The sequence below is a fragment of the Lasioglossum baleicum genome, chromosome 10, assembly GCF_051020765.1.
Source record: "Lasioglossum baleicum chromosome 10, iyLasBale1, whole genome shotgun sequence".
Taxonomy (NCBI): Eukaryota; Metazoa; Arthropoda; class Insecta; order Hymenoptera; family Halictidae; genus Lasioglossum; species Lasioglossum baleicum.
In genome coordinates, this window is record NC_134938.1 from 15512357 (window position 1) to 15526642 (window position 14286).

At 42.1% G+C, this 14286-nt stretch overlaps 1 protein-coding gene across 6 annotated transcripts in view; it reads right to left on the minus strand.

Annotated features, from left to right (window-relative positions):
* Positions 1–14286, minus strand: part of LOC143213078 (uncharacterized) — an 832749-nt gene that overhangs the window by 413113 nt on the left and 405350 nt on the right. The window lies entirely within an intron of this gene.

Genomic DNA, 14286 nt, shown 5'->3' on the forward strand with positions numbered 1-14286 from the left:
GCCAGTTAGCTCGAGGAAGTTTTCGCCACTTACTTTAATACGAGCCACGGGAACGCACGATTCCTTCGGTCGGGTCCGCGAAACTGAGAGATAAACAAATACACCGTCGATGAGACCCCGACTCTATTTCGTCAAGTTTACGACACCTTTCGCGCACCTAATTTCGGGAATCCTTAGTAAAACGAACCGGTGTAAACAACGCTGTTAAAGCGTCGGCGACTTTACGGTTGGCAATTTAACCTGTTGTCTCGGCGTCCACCAGGAAATGTGTTGCTGCGGGTAGTGGGACGATTAAACGCATATTTTTCCCGATACCAGGTCGCCTGAAACGTTCCTGCCGCGTTTCGACGCGCAGAATTCTGGCGTTGGTAACAATTTGTTCAGTCGATCGAAAAATATCCAAAGAATTTAGGAATTGCGCGCGAGCTGTCGTGTAAATGGCGTTGCAGCTGAACAGGGGCGGATTCTACGGGGAAAAACAAATTGAAAATGTGGAATACAGTTTTTTCAATTAAGACTTCGGTTTCGAGGAAGTCGACTCTAGAAACCCTATGCAAAAGTATCCTTTTATTTGTGTAGTTAAAGCCAGTTGTGTAGTGCCATAGGCTAAACTCCGCTTTAGGAGGCCAAACGGTTTCAACGATTTCTTCATAAAATCTTGCAGACTTCGACGAGAAATGCCTAAAATCCACGTTTTAATCTTAGCAGTCCACTGGATCAGAAGTTATACGTGTTTAAAGTTCAGTAGCAGCTTTACATAAAAACTCTTGAAATTGCTGAACTTTGAGCACCCACAACTTTTGAATCAGTGAATGCCCAACGTTGAATCTTGGATTTTAGGCATTCCCTCGCCAAATTACAGGATTACATTAAATCAGTTAAAAATTTCTGGTTTTCCTAGGTGAAGTTCAGCCCAAAATTGAACTGCAGTGTTAATGGCACGAAATATGATAAAAAAATAGCAGAGATTGGAAACTCCTTTGGGCGAACGAAAGAGAGATTGGAGTTGGCCAGGCTGCGTAATGCAATAACGTTTAATCGCAGTGCCCGTGGCGAAACGAACTTTTCTGATAAATACGTGGACCGAGGAATTTTGACTCCGTGGAAGCCGCGAAAAGCGAGACGAACGATTTACACGGGGAAATTTCATTGATCGATTTCGCGTATCGAGTTACACGGCCGAGATAGGCGTCGCGCCGCAACTAATTACAACGAAAATTGAGAACACCGTCGTCGTACGTGTCGGGAACGACGTAAAATTTGATGATCGTCGTAGCACACGATCCAGCGCCTCGTTATTCCAGCTTTTAGTGAAATTACGTTCTCGGGTTTGTTAATCGTGTCTGACGTTCCCAAAGTTTCTCTCCGCGTCGAACATTCGTCGCGGCACGCCGCTCGAATTTTTCAACGTTTAATTTTTTAATCCACTTCCACAGGCGCGGCGAAACGCGTTCTCCATTCTACGGATGTAATTTCTACCGCGATTCTAATTTCGGACAATTTATCGCAATAATCTCTCATTTTGAATAATTACGATCTGCCCGACAATTAATCATTGTGTTGCGGCTGCTCCTGATTGTTGAAGTCCATGGAAATTACGTGCGTGTGTGTCACGTCACGTTTGCAAGTCTACACCTATGCGAAATGAAAGAGACATTGTTACAGCGTGAAAAATACTTTCATGGCGTTGGAAAAATCTTTCACTAAAGACACCGACTAATTTTTCGGGGAGACGGATTAATATTAGTTATATATATTTATATTAGAGTTATATTTAGTAAGCATATTATATGTTACTGTTGACGCTATATATTTAAACGAAATATATAGGTTACATCGTTCTTTGTAATCGACTATAATATTCCGGAGGTCATTTGGAGCAACTTTTTCCTTGGCGAAAATATTCTCCGTGGCTCCGTTAAAGAGTTATTAGCAATAAACGCGGACCAATCAGAGCGCTGCAGCGGCACAGTCGGCGGGAGGCATTGGCCGCGCCGGCCTCCGTCCGCTAGTAGCCGCGCTGTGATTGGATCACGTTTTCCTTGAATAACTCCTGAACGAAGCCTCGGAGAGCATTTCCGGACAGGAAGAAGTTTCTTGAAATGACCTCAGGAATCACCCCTTTCGAGGACGTACATCTGCGGGACACCTGGTACAATAAAATAAATGGTTCGAAACAAATGAAACGCGAATCCAATCATGAAATGGTTCTACAATAGCACCATCAGGAAACAAGTGCATCGATTCTGCGAATGTCACGTGGAAATTTATGTGGGAAACGGAATCAACGAAAAACTTATTCGGAGCGTAAAATTCAAGATCCATGAAGCGGCGCCATTGGTCCCGAGTGTTCCACGGAATCCGACAATTCGACCGGAGTCTTTTCTTAATGCAATCTGCTGAATGGCAAAAAGAAAGACGTTCACCAAGAAAGGGAGACCCCCCAGAGCATATAATGAAAGCAAAGAAAACGTGGAATAGATACTTCTTCGTGAAAAGAAAACCGTGTCCGAATTTAAAGATTCAAAGTGGTTTTCTTTTTCACTTGCGGCTCTTGATAAATAACACGACGTTGCCAAGTGGGCGAATAAATTATTGCAGTCTTCTTTTGGTGGGTAAAAATCAAATCAATTGTTATTATTATTTCGAGGATTTTATGCATTCATGACAAATGCGAAATAACAGGAACATTTAATGGATTCGTATTGATTTTCTGGCCTCCCACTGTTCAGCACCACTCCTACGAGATGGGCCACGTGACCGGCATGGGGTCCCTTTAAGGGTCCCCTAGAGCAGGCTTTATGGGGGGCTTGGGCCCCTCCTCATTTAGCCTAGGGATGGTCACCGTGATGGAATTAGCAGGTATATACCCAGCTTACTGGGGCCTCTCTCCCTCAGGGAGGGCGAGGAATCCGCAAAGAGTGATTACCACCATGTAAAAAAAGGAGTTAAATGGTGTTAAATGGTGGAGGACGCTGGAAGCCACTGAGAACGGGGGAAAGAAACAATGTGAGGCCCATGGACTACAAGTTCCCCGGCTCTGTTTTACGCTAACTATAGTTTACTCGAGAACTGTCCCGCTCATGGAGATCTATCAGAGGCATTTAGTCAAAGTAACAAATTAGGGAAGAAGTTACAGCTTGTCGAACAGTGTAATTGATAGCCGCGTCTCCGACGACAAACATGCAAAATCTCGAAAAATTCTGCCATGACTTAAAGGATCAGCGCCAGAGCCACCCGGTCATTTATCATCCGTATCTCCGGGCGAGTTTCATCAAGCATCAACGGAAACCGAACGTCCAGGTGGGGGGAAAAAAGGAAGACTTATTCCAAGGAACGCAGGAACCGCGTGGTACCAGAAGAAAAGGTCACGGGGACACGAGGATAAAGTAGTCGAAAGAGACCTGGTGCCCTGTGCGCGTTCGCGAAAGAATGGATATCGACTTGTTCCTCTGTCTCGAAACTTCTCCGTGGAACCCGCAATGGCCGGGGTAGATATTGGTTTTCAATTTGCATTCTCCCAATAGCCATGATCCATGTATCATTCCGGGCTACAAACCGGCGAGCCGAGCGAACGCGCTTTTCTAGCTCCTTCTGGCCACTCCTCTCTCGTGTCCTCGGCAGGCCACGTTGGTCCTGTTACGAACGGAGAAGTTTCTCTCCGGTTAGAATCTTTCTAATCTCTTTCGTGAGGAAGCAAAACGCCTTGGTCCGACCCCATTGCTTGTGGTAGGGATCAGGGTTGCCATCTACGAGTCCCAGCAGGACCCTTACCCTTCCACCCCTAGCCCAACTGTGCTGCGGAACCCGCCTTTGCTTCCCCCACTCTGCCACGTGGAGAAAGTGGTACGCGTCAACGGTGGTGGGAAGAGTGGGGGAAGCAAAAGCGTGCTCCGCAGCGCAGCTAGACGAGGGGCCTGGCGGGACTCGCAGATGGCAACCTTGGTAGGGATGACTATGTTCCAGCTGGGTGCGGCTGGACAGCACATGATTCAGAATGGAGGCTTACTCTTCAACGATTTCGATGACTAGTACAGTCAATGAATGTTCATAAGGGGGGTGTAGAGGGAAATGGAAGGAACACAATTTTTAACTTTGGGACTTTGTTCGGACTAGTTAGGAAGTAAACATACTAATAGTCCCTTCTCCTAGGAGGTGAGCGCGTTGCAGGGAGCACGTAGAAGGTCCCCTTTTTCGGTTTTCCGCTTATATCTGGGAAACTATGCGTCCTAGCGATAAGACCATTCTATACAAAATTAAAGCTGACAAAATGTGCCGCAAGATTGATTCGATTCAGTTTTTTGCTATCTCGCATAGTTTCCGAGATATCCGCACTCAAAGTTCACTAATTGTGAAAAAGAACTTTTGCCTTATTTGACTAGCTAACTCTTCAGCACAATTAGCGAACTTTGAGCGCGGATATCTCGGAAACTGTGCGAGATAGCGAAGAGCTGTATGGAGTCAATCTTATGGCACATTTTGTCACGTTTAATTTTGTATAGAATGGTCTTATCGCTACGACGCATAATTTCCAAGATATAAGCGGAAAACCGAAAAGGGGGACCCTCTACGTCCATTTGAAGTTGAAATTGACAAATTGAAGTTGAATTTGAGAAATTGATGTTGAAACTGAAAAATTAAACTTGAAATTGAAATTGAATGTTTAAAATTGGAGATAAAATCGAAAAATTGAGGTTGAAATTGGAAAATTGAAGTTGAACTTAAAAATTGAAGTTGAAATTGAAAAATTGATGTTAAAATTGAAAAATTGATGTTGAAACTCAAAAATTGAAGTAGAAATTGAAAACTTGAAGTTGAAATTGAAGAATTGATATTCAGAATAAAAAAATTGTAGTTGAAAGTGAAGTTGAAATTGAAAAATTGATGTTGGAATTGAAGTTGAAATTGAGAAGTTGATGTTGAAAGTGAAGTGGAATTTGAAAAATTGATGTTGAAATTGAGAAATTGATGTTGAAACTGAAAAATGGGAGTGGAAACTGAAAAATTGAAGTTCAGATTGAAGTTGAAGTAGAAATTGAGGTGTTGAAATTGAAATTGAAGCAAAAACACTAACTCGAACAAATAATACCAAAGTCAACTTTGAGCGCGAATATCTCGGAAACTATGCGAGATAGCGAAAAACTGAATCGAATCAATCTTGCGGTACATTTTGTCACCTTTAATTTTGTATAGAATGGTCTTATCGCTACGACGCATAATTTCCAAGATATAAGCGGAAAACCGAAAAGGGGGACCCTCTACGTCCATTTGAAGTTGAAATTGACAAATTGAAATTGAAGCAAAAACACTAACTCGAACAAATAATACCAAAGTGAACTTTGAGCGCGAATATCTTGAAAACTATGCGAGATGGCGAAAAACTGAATCGAATCAATCTTGCGGTACATTTTGTCAGCTTTAATTTTGTATAGAATGATCTTATCGCTAGGACACATAGTTTTCGAGATATAAGCGGAAAACCGAAAAAGGGGACCTTCTACGTGACCCCCTGCACTCCGCTCACTTCCTAAGAGTGGGGACTTTTAATATGTTTACCTCCTAACTAGTCCAGACAAAGACCCAAAGTTAAAAATTGTGTTCCTTCCATTTCCTTCTACAACTTTTCGTTGACTGGACTAGACCTCGACATTTTGGAATGGGGAATGGCGTCCTAGAAGGGGTACGGTGGAGTGGGAGACCAGTTTTAATCTGGAGACTCTGTATCTACGTCCTAGTGACTCCCCGACAGCGTTGCCAGCGTACAGTCTCTACGCTTCCCTCTCCACCATCAGATTCCCCTTTAGCGACAGTACACGAACCACATACCAGTGGCATGAGGGGATACGCGACTCCACATTATGCCCACTATGAGAAACATCAAGCTACCCTGTGGTAGAGGGGAAGCATTTCTAGGGGATTACACACCAGCCTGGAAACGCAGCCCCCGATTTAGCGTCGGGTTCGTTCTCGAAGTCTTTCAAACATCCTACCCGCTCCTGGCATTCGCAACGGGTTCGTTCGTGCACCTACGAACCAAATTAAATGCCATTCTGCTTTATAAACCTAAACCCTGGGCTGCCACGTGCGCCACCCTCGGCCCGGGCTCCCAACAGCCCGATAAAAAAAAAAGGAATCTGGGGGAAAAACAAGTTCCCGAGCAGGCGAAACGTGCCACCAGTGACACGCCGGATCGATAAATATTTGATGGCGTCTGAAAGCAGGTTAATCTCGTCCGACTCTGTGTTGGCCGAGACTGGCGGGCAAGCGTGTGTCTGCAGCCTCGCAGGTGTGTTTTCAGCTGAATCCTCTTTCCTGGTGCGCTCGGCCTCCCTATCTCGGTTTTTTGCAGTCTCCTCGCGTATAAGCGCAGAACAATGAATAAATAAGCGGGCAAATGGAAGAGCGGATTCGACGCCGAGTCCCGGAACGTCGTCGTAGTCGGTAGACTGGGAATTTCGGGGAACACGGGAGAATAGACAGCCAGACAGGCCCGATTAATATTGGAACGATCGTTTCTGGAGGAACGCTAGGCTAATCGGTCCAATTTGACGGAAGAGTGTCCAGTGACGAAAAGAATCTTAATTCGGTGAATGCGACTCAACAGAGAGTTCTGTTGCTGGCTCGAGACTCTTCGGTTAATGAATCTTGAGCTCAAACGAGGTTTGAATCAGTTTTATGGGTATATTGACTTTGATGCATTTTGCTGTTTTTAGTCAAGTTTGGACAGTTTACCCACTGAAAGTCTATTAACTGCATCCCCGACGACTTTACTGCTGTTGACACGTTCACTATCCCCATGAATGACTATCCCTATTTCATCATAGAAGCCAGACACGGATTTAGGCATGGGCTTTACGGGCTGCCACCCAGTGCCTCCTTCGCGGTCAAAGGAGTAAAAACAATTTAAATGAACAACTTAAGAAAAATATAATTGTACAATTTTTGGTAGTTGACGTAATTTGGGTCAATTGGCTAGGCCCCCAAGCAATGTTAGGTAGCAGATACCCAAAGTTAACGGTCCGCCGCCACTATGGGTCAAACCGACGAAATCTGTGTCAAAATCAACGAACTTTTGATAGAAATGAGATAGAGCGATGAAATTTTTTTCAAATGAAAGCTGAAACTTTGCAGAATATGGGATAATTATGGAGATTGTGGTACGAACGTTTTTTAACCTTGAAAGAATTCGTTAAACTTGCACAATTTTTCTTTGACATGCGACACATCATTTCCCGGAGATTTTTTCACGCTGACAAGGTTGAAAAACGTTCGTACCACAATCTCCATAATTATCCCATATTCTGCAAAGTTTCAGCTTCCATTTAAAAAAAATTTCATCGACCTATCTCATTTCTATCGAAAGTTCTTTGATTTTGACACAGATTTCGTCGGTTTGGGACATAGTGGCGCCGGTGATGACAGCGACCAAAGTTATTTAATGACAATTGTTAATCATAATGAAGCACTATGATCTAGATAATTTCTACATTCATAAATTGATATTCAGTGGTATCAATTTTGTGATAATCATTTTTAATTTCACAGCACAAATTGTTTCGCTTTAATTAAGCATAGGTCGCCTCTCAATCGACGTCAAGCGTTGATTTGTATCCAAATGAAGTTTGCAGGTTACCTAAGGAGTATAAATCGAAACTAATTGCGAATATCTGCGACTGTGGGAGTTACTGCTATTTATTTAGAAAGCGATTCGATGTGGTGCAGAGTCAGTTCAAATGTTCAATTTGTTTGAAAATCTATTAGCCCCAGGTGTGTGTAACTTACATAAAACGTAGTTATCTTACAAGGAAAATTTTGCAAAGGAGAGAACGTAATTTTTATTAACAATTGTTTAACTATCGATAGTAATTGTAAGTAAATTGGCGAAGTCTCATCTCCGTAGGGAGAAACACCCTTCCAGGATAGTTTTTATACGGAAGTTTTCCTGATAAAAAAAATAATGGAAAAATCAGATGCTACGGGGGTCAGGAAACCCTTAGTTTTAGCATTCTTTTACTAGGATAAAGAACTACCCTTATAAAACTACTCGAGGGTGGTTTACCTTAAAGAGGCAAAATTTTAATAGTTGAGTTAGGATGCGATTTCAAGCAAATAATGTCTCAGAAAAATACTTTTGAAATTATTAAAAGCAACAGCTTTATCGTATAAATATCAATAACGTATAACGATTATAATAAGAATATCTATTCTCTCTACGTGTGTTTGAACAACTACCTCGGGTGAAACGAGATCACTCGCAAGGAAACTTCGAGCGCAAAGAAAAAAGGGAAATGAGAAAATTCGTTTTTGCTTCGTTTCTCGGAAAGTCCAGTATTCCAGATCAACAGAGTTCAGTCACTTTGTTCTAAGGAGAGTTAATAATGAACTGGTACCGACGTTCGTCTCTTTGCCGTTCGTTCTCACGCTTTCCGGAACTTTGGAGAATTCCAAAACTTCTGTCCGGGATGGAATGACGCCCTGATGTCGTTCGGGAGGACGCAAAAACTTCTAGTTCGGTTGCTTTAGGGTGCTGTATTTTTCTTTGGCGAACGCTGGGTTTGCGTGAAATTAGTGCGAGGTGCTAATTGAAATTTTTCCTTTTCTTTTTCAATTCAATTAAAATTGCATTTATGAAATTGATCCGAGCGACTCTTCATACAACACGGATTAAACCATTTTTGCGGAAAAATGTTGATATTATACAATAAAATGTTAAGTTATTTGGGTGTTTCGAGTTATTCAGATAAGTACAACATTTTTGGGACACCCTATACAGTGATAAAGACTACTGTACTGTAGCATTAATCGCAATGTAAAAATATAAAATCCAATCGCATGAATTTCTAGACAAGGAGCTTCAAAAAAAAAAACTAAAAATAATAAGAATAATAATAAAAAATTCCAGAATAATTATTTGCATTTAAATGATTCACTCGCTGGTTCCATTCGTACTTATTTCTACACTCACTTTTTATTCTCAACCCAGTTGGGCAAAAAAGTGAAATGGAATGACTGCAGCAATAATAAATTACGGTTTGTATGTACGCAATCCACAGATCTGCCGGTTCGTTCGCGCATATCTAACAAATTTTTTACCATAAGACTGATATATCGGCGGGCAAAGCACCGAATGCTGTGTGTAAGTTAGTACGTATCAGATAAACGCTGCGAATGCGTATCCTGAATGAAAAACGGTATCAGGATTTTGTAAAGTTTTATAAACGACGGTTTTATAAACGATGTACGGCATCGTATACGATTTAACAGTAATTTTTTCGTCTGCGTATCCGGTGTTGTCGAGAAATCCATTGCCAAATAAGTCCAATTATTCCGCCGAGTTAATTGTAACAGTATTCCCTGCTCGATCGGCTAAACATTGATGGAATAAATTACGAAATTATTTATCTTAAAATTCGATGTTTTAACGTAAAATGTGAAAAACATTGGAAAGTCAGTGAAATCAGTTTTAACAACAAGAACAATTTATATTAATTGCATTATTTTCGACTTTTCAAGATGATTTAGTTTCTTGGAATTGACTTGGACAACCTTTTATTTTCCATAAGTTATCCGATAAAATATAATTACATTTTCCTAAAATCTCGAATCTGCAATCAGATTCGATGTGCATTTGAAAATGATGTAGATATTGTAGATGATGATTTAAAAATTTTGTATAGCAGGAATCTTGCATAAAGGTCAGCTGTCCACTGATGAGAGTAGTCCATGCGCGATCGGATTAATAGATTATCGATTCCCGGTGAAAGGGGCCAAGTTCACGGTGTGAAATCTTCGATGATGGCTGAATGGCCGAACATCGCAAATGCTTGCACTCCGGACCGCCAGCAACGGTGGTGGTGCACGAGTAAATTTCAACTTGGGAACCGAAAATTCACTGGACCGTTTCCAGCGGCGTGGTGCGGGCCTCTCTAGACCACTGGTTAAACACAATCTAATTTAATCCTTTTAAACCGTCTAATCTCGGGGAAACCATTCAAATAAATACACAATTGCTCGAGTTACACGGTACGGTCCGCTTTGTGCGACATTCTTTCGCGTCGTTCTCCACTGCTTTCCTTTCCGTCGATCGAGTCCAATGTATACATTTCAGTAACTAACGATACCGTTTACCTTTCTCTTCGTGTTCTTGATTCTATATTTTTCTACTGCAAATGGATTTCCTTTCTTCCCTTGTCTAAACTCTATTTATATCTCAAAAATGTGCATCCTTGAAAGAGGTGATTTCTGAGGTAATTTGAAATAACTTTTTCGTTTGCGGTAATGTTCTCCTCGGCTCCGTTAAGGAGTTATTAAAGAAAAACGCGGACCAATCAGAACGCAGTTAGTACGGACGGGCTCCGCCTCTCGGCCAATAACGCGCGACGGCTCCCGCCGAGGCGGAGTCCGTCCGCGGTTCCCGCCCCCTGAGTCTGGGTTTTTCGTTAATAACTCCTTAACGGAGCCGCGGAGAACATTTTTGTAAAGGAAAAAGTTATTGACAATAACCGTCGCAATCATCCTTTCTAAGGAAATACATTTGAAAATGCAACCATGGCTAGATCCATTTGAATATTCATGTAAGAATTTTTTTTAATAATTTAATGTTGGCTGAAAATATGAATACAATTTCGCTCTGAAGACTAAAAGTTTTATACGGCCACAGAAAATTAGGCTACATTGCGAAGTGGGCAATAAAAGTCTGACAGCCCTTAAAACTGAAACTTGAGAACACACTTTTTTATATTCTAGTTTATGTGTTGTGTTATCACAAAAAAATTTAAGAGAATACAATGTATGAAAATATGAATTTTCTTAACCGATTCAATTATATGTGAAATCCCCATTTCTCAGCGAAGAATGTCTCCCATTACCGAAGAATGATTTTTATATGTTTTTCTCATTAAAGCTGGCATACTCGTTCCCGGAAAATGGAAGCAGTAAAAGCCCTCTGCAGAAAGCAGTCCCGTAATTGGAACGGACAATCACGGAGACGATAGAAATTTTTAGATAATTTCTCAGACTTTTATTGTCCCGGGTTCATCGGTGGATATTCGCAAGCGTTATTAGAAAAAATAATGGAGAAACGAGATTGCATTTATTGCTGAAAAAAGAGTAATCGGAATTATCCAGCATAGATGGATGGGATATTGAGGGGTCGATATTTTGACGGACAGTTCTGGAGCGAACTAGATCAGAGAGTATATTAATCAAACACAATATCAGTAAGTAGAGTGAGCCATCAATTATTCTAGACAAATTGCGTTATTTCTACTGCAAACATTTTCAGAGATCACATGAGGCGTCAGATAACACATCGTAATCCACTGAATAATTTAGCGATCAACGATAACAAAGATACTATTCCCTCGTGAACTATTTCATTTTAATTAATATAATTTTCCTTCTGTCCCATCAGCAGACTATCCAGCTTGAGGCTTCTCGAGAGTAACCCGTCACCTAGGTCTGCCGACCGGACTCAAAATTGGTAACTTTCTCCTACGAATTATGATGTATTTGGTATGTAATTCAGTAGATTTGTACCCGGCGGGGATGCAGATCGAAGTCTCGATCTTGTAGGATCAATAGTTCAGGAGTTATGATTGCTTAAAGTTGAGCAATCTGCAGTGTTTTTGACAGGCCCTCACCTGTCAAAAATGCTCAACTTTAAGCGACCATAACTACTCAACTATTGATCCTACAGGATCGATCTTCGATCTGCAGGTTCGCCGGGTACAAATCTACTGGATTACATACCAAATACATCAGAATTCGTAGCACAAATTTTGAGTCCGGTAAAGTAAAGAGCAGCCTAGATCACTTATGTTTTACAGATGCCGCATTACTTCCTGAACCTTCGGCACTGGGACTTTCCGATAGGGTCTCTTAGAGCAGGTAGGCTAAATTGAATGGGTAAGTTCAAAAACCATCTAATTGTGCTTATCACTATGTGCCATATTTCAGCTGCAGACCGATCTACTAAAGAAAGTGCCATGGCTCGATGCTAAGAAGGAAATGACTGAAACCCTACCACAATGTCATTTCTAGGGTCCTTGCCTTGACATAGAGTCTCCTATCGTTTTGCCTCTGACAGTATTATCAACCAGAGTACATTCTCCCCGAAATGCGCCGTTTGTTATCCAATTCAGAACGTATTCAAAATTATTCAATTTTCTTGATTCCGCCGGCACGGAGCACCGCTTTCGCCATGCCCATATAAACTCAACCAAATTAGAAGTTCGCGGCGAGCGGCGTGCACGTAAAAGAGAGTACCGCTAACAAGAATGAACGCCCAAAGTGTTTGCCTTTCCCTCTCCCGCGTTTGTTTCCGTCTGGCAGTCGGTTCGCCGGCGGTTGCGAGGCAGACGGCGAAAAAAAAAGAGGAAGGACTCGGGTAGAAAGAAAAACGGCCGCAACTTTTCTGGCTGGCCAGTTTGCGGGCCACTTTCGGGACGAAGACCGCGGCGGCGTGTCTCGTTAACAAGCCGCTGTTAGAGTTCCGGAAAGTTCCGCAGTTTTTCACGTGTCCGTCATCTCCGCCGTTATGTACGCGACTTAATCCACCTCTTAGTACACCGCCCCGTTAATACGCCCATGGAAATCGCTCGATCAAATTTCCTGCGCGACGACCAGCCGACCGTCCAACTCTGCCGACGCGAAACGATTTTCCACTCCGTCGGAATAGAACGCGATACCGCGACTCTGTTTGCTTAACCGGCCCGCTAAACGACCGTGAAACCTTTTTAAGTCGGTTTCCAAATGGTTTTCCCAACGTTTCTCTCTATCTCCCGTCCTCTGTCCCTGCTCGACGCACCAGTGTCGTTCATTTCGGCTCGTAGGTACCAACTAGTTGCTTTGATCCCAACTGAAACAAGCACAGTCTCGGGGTACGTTCGGCAGGTCGACCTGACAGCAAATTTGGCTCGGAGAAGTTGCGACTTCATGGCTGAAAAACACTTTTAATCACTCGTTACGGATTCCCCGCCCTCCCTGGGGGAAGGGACATACGAGGAGCTAGCTCTAGGACAGTGTTTCCCAAAGTTCCGACATCTGTGTACCTGTTGGATTCTTGCATGAATCTTTAGCTTATATTTTGATTAAAAACTAAACTAACTAAAGTGAAAAAGCCAACATTTACTTCAATGTTGAATAACTCGAATAAAAGAAATCGCACAATATTCAACAACCACACAATTTACACAGGAAAGATAGCCCTTCCAAATGATATTAACGCGATTTATCAAAAAAATTTGTTGCTTCCCCTGCGATGTTCCAAAGTGCACAAAATTTTTGTTAACCGTCAGCGTTGTCTTCATCTCGCTATAACTTTCTAAAAAATCAACATATGTAGCAACAATTTGAAACAGAGCATCTGAAACTAGAGCTTTCAGGCTTTCAAACCATTTTTTAACGATATCGATACGGCAATTTTTGACAGAGTTATGATCACGTAAAGTGGGAGCAATTTTTCGGGTTCGCACAAGTGATCCCTTAATTCTTTTGAGGAGTGTACTTGGAGCCTTGGGCAAAGTAGAATTTCGGGGCCCCTAACCCCAACTGAATAACTCTATGGGGCCTCCTTTTGCTTGTGGCCCCGGGCATTTGCCCAATGGGTAACGCGCCGCTGCTGAAATTGTAGTGTCCTATATTTCTGGCGAACGTAGTTTCTCATAAAAGATTTGTACCACAAAATTTTTAATTGTTAATGGACCAGCAACCGTTGGATATTCATTCGCTGATTACTCGTAAACGAATCATAACTGGTCAGTGGAAAATAAACAATGTAATCCGTGCGTTATACTGTACCGTCGGCGAACATGTTCCTTTCAGTTGCGCAATTTTAGATCCCTCTAGATTCTCCGATTTTGGACAGCCTCCAACAAATAATTTGGCTCGCGCGAACCCGGCTACCGTGTCGGTGTAACAAACAGAAAACGTGAAGCAACTATCAGATTTTCCGTACGTTTATCTTCGGTGACAAACACCCCCTATCATCTCTTATTGTTACGGACGTCAGCATAGTTACTGTTATTATTGCTATTACGTAAAGCCTTCGGGCAATAATCGGTAGACTACGCGGGGCAAGTTTCTCGTGAAACTCCAATTCCGGCACGGACTAGTTCACTATGATAGCAGCTATTGCTGTTGGCATGATTAATACATATATATCTGCACGTATCTCAGGTTGGAACTTCTGCGCGAAGACAGTGTACACAATTCTGATCTATTAGGAATAGCGAAGTTTCAGTGGCAAAGTCAAGTCCTTCGTTGATTCTTACAGGGGGACATCGA